The 7,873-nt window shown below is 41.6% G+C and overlaps 1 protein-coding gene across 2 annotated transcripts in view; it reads right to left on the reverse strand.

Moving 5' to 3' along the window:
• Positions 1–7,873, reverse strand: part of CHN1 (chimerin 1) — a 217,555-nt gene that overhangs the window by 175,493 nt on the left and 34,189 nt on the right. The window lies entirely within an intron of this gene.

A 7,873-nucleotide genomic window follows, 5' to 3' on the forward strand; every position in this document is an offset into this window, starting at 1 on the left:
CTAACAATGCACAAATGCCAGAAGAGAAACTAGATAACTGGGAGCGCCTAAAAATCAAATGCCTATGCTCACCTGAAGACTTCACCAAAAGAATAAAAAGATTACCTACAGACCGGGAAAAAGATTTTAGCTATGCCATTTCTAATCAGTGTCTGATCTCTAAGATCTACATGATACTGCAAAAACTCAATAATAAAAAGACAAATAACCCAATTAAAAAATGGGCAAAGGATATGAACAGGCACTTCACTAAAGAAGACATTCAGGTAGCTAACAGATTCACGAGGAAATGCTCACTATCATTAGCCATTACCGTGCTGTCGAGTCATTAGTGAAATGTAAATCAAAACTACAATGAGATTCCATGTCACTCCAATAAGGCTGGCATTAATCCAAAAAACATAGAATAATAAATGTTGGAGAGGCTGTGGAAAGACTGGAACACTTATACACTGCTGGTGGGAATGTAAAATGGTACAACCACTTTGGAAATCCATTTGGCACTTCCTTAAAAAGCTAGAAATAGAACTACCATATGATCCAGCAATCCCACTCCTTGGAATATATCCTAGAGAAATAAGAGCCTTTACATGAACAGATATATGCACACCCATGTTCACTGCAGCACTGTTTACAATAGCAAAAAGATGGAAGCAACCAAGGTGCCCCTCAAAGGATGAATGGATAAATAAATTATGGTCTATTCACACAATGGAATACTACGCATCAATAAAGAACAATGATGAATCCATGAAACATTTCATAACGTGGAGGAATCTGGAAGGTATTATGCTGAATGAAATTAGTCACCTGCAAAAGGACAGATATTGTATGAGACCACTATTATAAGAACTCAAGAAATAGTTTAAACACAAGAAAATATTATTTGATGGTTATGAGAGTGGGAGGGAGGGAGTATTCACTAATTAGATAGTACACAAGAACTAATTTAGGTGAAGGGAAAGACAGCACACAATACAGGAGAGGTCAGCACAAGTGGACTAAACCAAAAGCAAAGCAGTTTCCTGAATAAACCGAACACTTCAAAGGCCAATGAAGCAGGGACAGGGATTTGAACACCATGCTTTCAGGAGACATCTAGATCAATAAAACAAAAAACCAAACCCACTGCCTTCGAGTCAATTCCGACTCATATCTACTCTATAGGACAGAGTAGAACTGCCCCATAGGGTTTCCAAGGAGCGCTGGTAGATCCAAACTGCCGACCTTTTGGTTAGCAACCGTAGCTCTTTACCACTACGCCACCAGTGTTTCCATCTAGGTCAACAGACATAATAAAATTTATTCAGAAAATATTCTGCATCCCTCTTTGGAGAGTGGTGTCTGGGGTCTTAAAGGCTAGCAAGCGGCCATCTAAGATGCATCATTTAGTCTCAACCCACCTGGAGCAAAGGAGAATGAAGAACACCAAAGACACAAGGTAATTATGAGCCCAGGTGACAGAAAGGACCAGATAAACCGGAGACTACATCAGCCTAAGACCAGATGAACTAGATGGCGTCTAGCTACAACTGATGACTGCCCTGAGAGGGATCACAACATAGAGCCCCTGAGAGAACAGGAGAGCAGTGGGATGCAGACCCCAAATTCTTGTAAAAAGATCAGAAGGACAGCCTCCTGGAGGACACTGCCCCAACCCTGCAAAGTATTACCACCTAGCTGGCACTGTGTGTCTTTGGAAGGCCGTTCCATTGTTCTCTCAAGCCAGGTGCTTCAGGATGACAGGGAACCAGTGAACTCCATGAGCATGGGCCCATTTCTGCACTTCAAGGACTGCCAAAGTAAATCATAACTGCCAAACCATTGAGAATCATGGCCCAGCCAAGCTGACACACAACCTTAACAATCACAATCTACCCCTTGTCAATTTAACACCTGTACACATCTCCTTAAACTATAATCTCTGAATAAAAACAACTGTACAGTCATACTTGCACCTAACATGATGCAACGAACACACATACAACCAAGTATGTACTAGCCCATTTACATCTTATATTTTATAAGTGAAGAAAACAAAAATATTTCATGTACACATAAAAGGCCAAAATACTCATAACAATTACTGTCCTCGTTCCTGCAACTGATCATGTGGTCATAACTGGTATTTAGAACTACCTTCTTCCACCACCCATTCAGTACTCCCTTTGCCCTCAGCAAGCTCCTCAGCTGGTCATGCTTCTTTGCCCTATGGGGTGATCCGAACCTTCATTACTGAAGGATCTGGGGTATTAGTAGTCATGTCAGAATTGGGTTGCTGTAGTTTTCCCTTGACCTTAATCACAGGAAATTGTAGTACTAAGAAGACGCCCTAAGTGATATCCTGTATTCTGACATACTCTTCTTTACCTTCAATATGTAATACCAATCCAATTTCTTCTAGGTACTCAGGAACAATCATACCACCAATATGGTAACTCCTTTCTTTGCCTGTTGACCCAGAGGCATACACAGCCCGAAGTGGCCAGGTGGCATTCTTAGCTTCCAGTTCAACGGAATCAGTGATTTGTCTCTAAATGGGGGCATTCCTCCCTCTGGAGCTAAGACCTCTAGATCCACAGAGTGTAAGGCTGTGGGGACAGGAAGCAAAAATTTTGAGCGTGGGTCACTAGGGGCAATAGTAAGTGGTGCCACTCCCATTTCCACCCCTTGATCCCTGGACCCGTGAATCCTGGCTATGGGAGAAACAGCACAACATACTGGACACTGGTTTGGAACATATACAGCCTCCTGGAGAACACTGCCCCAACCCTGCAAAGTATTACCACCTAGCTGGCACCGTGTGTCTTTGGAAGGCCATTCCATCGTTCTCTCAAGCCAGGTGCTTCAGGATGACAGGGAACCAGTGAACTCCATGAGCATGGGCCCATTTCTGCACTTCATTTGCTGTGAAGTGAGTCCCCTGGCCCGAGGCGATGATGTGTGGGACACCATGACAGCACATAAGGCATTCTGTAAGTCCATGGATGGTAGTTTTAGCAGAAGCGCTGCATGTAGGGAAGGAAAATCCATATCCAGAGTAAGTATCTATTCCAGTAAGAACAAAACACTGTCCATGCCGTGAACGAAGAGGTCCAATGTAATCAACTTGCCACCAGGTTCCTGGCTGATCACTTCATGGAATGGTGCCATATTGGGGACCCAGTGTTGTTCTCCGCAGTTGGCAAATTGGGCACTCAGCTGTGGCTGTAACCAAGTTGGTCTTGGAGAGTGGAAGTCCATGTTGCTGAGCCCATGCATAACCTCCATCCTTTCTACCATGGCCACTTTGTTCATGAGCCCATTGAGTAATGACATGAGTAGCTGGGAAAAGATGATGACTGCTTTCCACAGAATGCATCATCCTATTCACTTGATTGTTAAAATTCTCCTCTGCTGAGGTCACCCTTTCATGAGACACAAATATCTTCACTTCTTTGGTCTGTTCAGAGAGTTCTATCCACATACCTCTTCCCCATACTACCTCACACCATGGATTAGCAGTACACTTTTCACTACTGAAAGCAGAGTCATCAACATCTTTAAGACTAACCAGACTTGAGAACCAATTTAGAAAGCTCATCCTTACAATTTTGTTTTTCTAGAACCACTCTCGGTACCAAATGTCTTAGGCTGGGATGTCTAGAGAAGCAAGACCAGTAAAGCGTATAGATATATATAGAGAGAGATTTATATTAAGAAATGGTTCACAGGATTGTAGAAGCTGGAATATCCCAAGTCCGTAGATCAGGATAGAGACTTCTCCTGATTCACACAGCCACACAGGCTGATGAACCCAAGACAGGCAGGTCAGACAGCACGGTTCTTGCTCACAGGCTGTGAAAATTGACAAATCCCAAGATCAGCAGGCAAGACAGCAGGTAAGCTGCTAGCTCAAGTCCCTAGAACCAGAGCTCAGGCAAACTGCTGCAGGATCCAGAGCAAACAAAAGCCTGTGAGCCTTGCCAGAAAGTCCACTTATATTGGATGCAAGCCATACCCCCAAGGAAACTCTCTTTCAACTGACTGACCACTTACAGCAGATCCCATTGTGGAGGTGATGACATTATATCAAATCTCATCATGGAAGTGATCACATCATCATAAGACTGCCAAACCACTGAGAATTATGGCCCAGTCAAGCTGAGACATAATGTTAACAATCACACCACCTCACCCTACATTACTGGCACTAATTTAAAAAACAGAAAATAACAAATGTTAGAGCTGCTGTGGGGGGACTGGAACTTTTATGCGCTGCTGGTGGGAATCTAAAATGGTACAACCATTTTGGAAAATGAAATGGCGCTTTCTTAAAAAGCTAGAAATAGAAATACCATGTGATCCAGCAATTCCACTCCTAGGAATATATCCTAGAGGAATAAAAGCCGTCACATGAACAGGCATATGCACACCCATGTTCACTGCAGCATTATTCACAATAGCAAAGAGATGGAAACAACCCGTCGACAGATGAACAACAGATAAACAAACTATGGTATATACACACAATAGAATACTATGCAATGATGAACAATGATGAATCTGCAAAATATTTTACAACGTGGATGAACTGGAGGGCTTTATGCTGAGTGAAGTAAGTAAATCACAAAAGGACAAATACTATATGAGACTGCTATCATAAAAACTCATGAAAGGTTTACACACAGAAAGAAATAATCTTTGATGGTTATGAGGGAGAGGAGGGCAAAGAGGGGAAAACACTAACTAGATAATATGTAAACTGTAACTTTGGTGAAGGGTAAAACAGTATGCAATACCGGGGAAGTCAGCACAATCTGACCATGGCAAAGTCATAGAAGCTTCATAGACACATTCAAACTCCCTGAGGGACCGAGTTTCTGGGCTGAGGGCTAGGGACCATGGTCTCGGTGAACATCTAGCTCAAATGGCACAACATCGTTTATAAAGAAAATGTTCTACAATCTACTTTGGTGAATAGTGTTTGGGGTCTTAAAGGTTTGTGAGCGGCCATCTGAGATATATCTACTAGTCCCACTTCATCTGGAGCAAAGGAGAATGAAGAAAACCAAAGGTACTAGGGAAAGATTAGTCCAAAGGACTAATGGACCACAACTACCACAGCCTCCACCAGCTGAGTCCAGAAGAACTAGATGGTGCCCGGCTATCACCACAACAGAGGGTGCTGGACAAAGCTGGAGGAAAATGTAGAACAAAATTCTAACTCACAAAAAAAGTCCAGACTTACTGGTCTGACAGACACTGGAGGAAACCTGAGAGTATGGCCCCTGAAAAACCTTTTAACTCAGGGCTGAAATCACTCCTGATGTTCACCCTTCAGCCAAAGATTTGACAGGACTACAAAACAAACAACAGCACATGTAATTCAACCATGTATACGAGACTAAATGGGCACAACAGCCAAAAGCAAAGAGAAGAAGGTAGAAAGGAATAGGAAAACTGGACAAATGGAAATGGGAACTGGAGGTCAAGAAGGGGAGATTTTGACACATACCAGGGTTGGCAACCAATGTCACAAAACAATTTGTGTATTGTTTAATGAGAACTAACTTACTTGATAAACTATCACTTAAAGCACAATTAAAAAAAAAAAAAGGTGACTATGCTATGCATATGGAACACCAGAAATAGACAAATACAACCTCTTAGTATGCAGAATATCTACAACAGTGGAAAACATGAATTTACCAGCATATTCTCAAAATTTTGGATTAAAGAGATCCTGTAAAGTTCCTATACATAAGGATGATAAATGATCACTAATGTTTTCTTTCTTTAGTCTTCTATCTTCATTTTGTATCACTGATTATAAAAAGAAAATTATGAGAGCTTTCAGAGTTTCACTACTGACCCAGGATCATCCTAACACTATTTTTTGCCTTAAACTCTTCAGTTTTCTCAATCACAAATTCTTCTACATGAAGTAAAAGTCTTCAGGTGGGAAAGAAAATGCTGGAGGACAATGATTATGCTCACTAGTATTTTCCACAGTTGAACAGGCTGCTGTCCAATCTTCATGCCTCCTTCCTGCCACAGCCCACGCTTTGACATATAGCATATAGAAGTAAAGTGACTCAATATTTTGCTGAATCACAGAACAGAAAATATGTATAAGAAACATTGTTACTGAGTGTCTTAGTATCCACAGGATACTATAGTCTTCTTCATGATAGTAATGACCAACTTAGCCTGCTGTCTGTCTGTTTGCTCAGTCACAAAACACAATTTTCTTAGGAAGGGCAGGAATCTGCAGCAGAAGGTGAGAAAAAATCCATCAGGATCAGGAAAAATTAATGACTGAAACAAAGTTTTGGGACTATTTCTCTACAATCATATTAAACAATTAAAAGACCAAGGATACCTGGGTGCTCCACCCCTGGGTGCTTTGGAAGAAGAACTGTATGTTGTCTGCCAGGCTGATGTGAGTTTCAGGACTATGAGGACCTGTCTCACTTTCTGCTACTGGCTTTGGCAGTGCTCTGAGGGTTTGGAATCCTATCTCTACTAGCACTTATCAGTTATGAGCGTGACCCTGGGAAAGTCAATTAACTGAAATGATTGGCCCCCCCCAAAAAAGTTTAACTTGATTCCTAAGGTATCTGATACTAAAGAAATACCCAGGAAAAGAAATATAAATGTCACAAGCAAGATTTTCGTAGTCTTCAGAACATCTGTTATGCCATAATCTAAGCTATTACAGAGTAACATTGTTTTCTCTCATTCTGCAAGGAGCACTTTGTATCCTACTGAGCTTTTTCTGTAGCATGAATGGCAAAAAGAGCTAACAGCTTAACAAAATGTGATTATCTGATGCACAGCCAAAGTTATCTAATTTGATTCCAGTCAACACTTAACATCTGATATGATTTCAACACTCATGCAAATAACAATAGAACATATAAATGTATAATATATAAAAATCAAATTATATACTAATATATAATATGTACATAATCAAGCATGGGTTGTTGATTTTAGGTATCATCAAGCAGATTTCAATTCATAGCAATACCATGTGATACAGCAGAACTGCCTCAAGGGTTTTCTATGTTATAATCTTCACAGGGGAACCCTGGTGACGCAGCAGTTAAGAGACTGGCTGCTAACCAAAAGGTTGGCAGTTCAAATCCACCAGCCACTCCTTGGAAACCCTATGGGGCGGTTCTACTCTGTCCTACAGGGTCGCTATGAGTCAAAATCGACTCGAAAGCAGTGGGTCTGTTTTTTTAATGGAAAGTGGGGACTACCATGTCAACGAAATACCTAGAGATCTCTTAAAAAATGTCAAAGAAATACCTAGAGATCTCTTGGATTTCCCAAAATGTCCTTATTTAAAAGATAACACTTCTGTTTTTCCAGTTTCTTCTTCAGGACTCGGAAAGAATACCACACCAATACCAAAAGTACGGGGACCTCATACCACCAAGAAAGATGCCCTGGGAGCAGAGCGCGTCTTTCAGACCTGGGGTTCCTGTACAGAGAGGCACCTAATCCAGGGGAGGATTGATGAGAAGGACCTTCTTCCACAGTTGACAGAGGCAGAAAGCCTTCCCCTGGAGCTGACACCCTGAATTTGGGCTTTTAGCCTACTTTACTGTGGGAGAATAGACTTCTCTTTGTTGAAACCATCCATGTGTGCTATTTCTGTTATAGCAGCACTAGATAACTAAGACACAATTTGATACTGAAAGAGTGGGGTGCTGCTCTAACATATACCTAAAATGTGGAAGCAGTTTTGAAGATATGAATGAATAGATGAGCAACAGCAGCAGCAGAGAACTTGAAGCGGCAGAGAAGTAGCAGCAGCAGAACAAGGAGACCAGCAGGAGACAGCGCTGGAGCCAACCCATGGAGCCAGAGTGCTGAGTGC

The sequence above is a fragment of the Elephas maximus genome, chromosome 6 (genome assembly GCF_024166365.1).
Source record: "Elephas maximus indicus isolate mEleMax1 chromosome 6, mEleMax1 primary haplotype, whole genome shotgun sequence".
NCBI lineage: Eukaryota > Metazoa > Chordata > Mammalia > Proboscidea > Elephantidae > Elephas > Elephas maximus.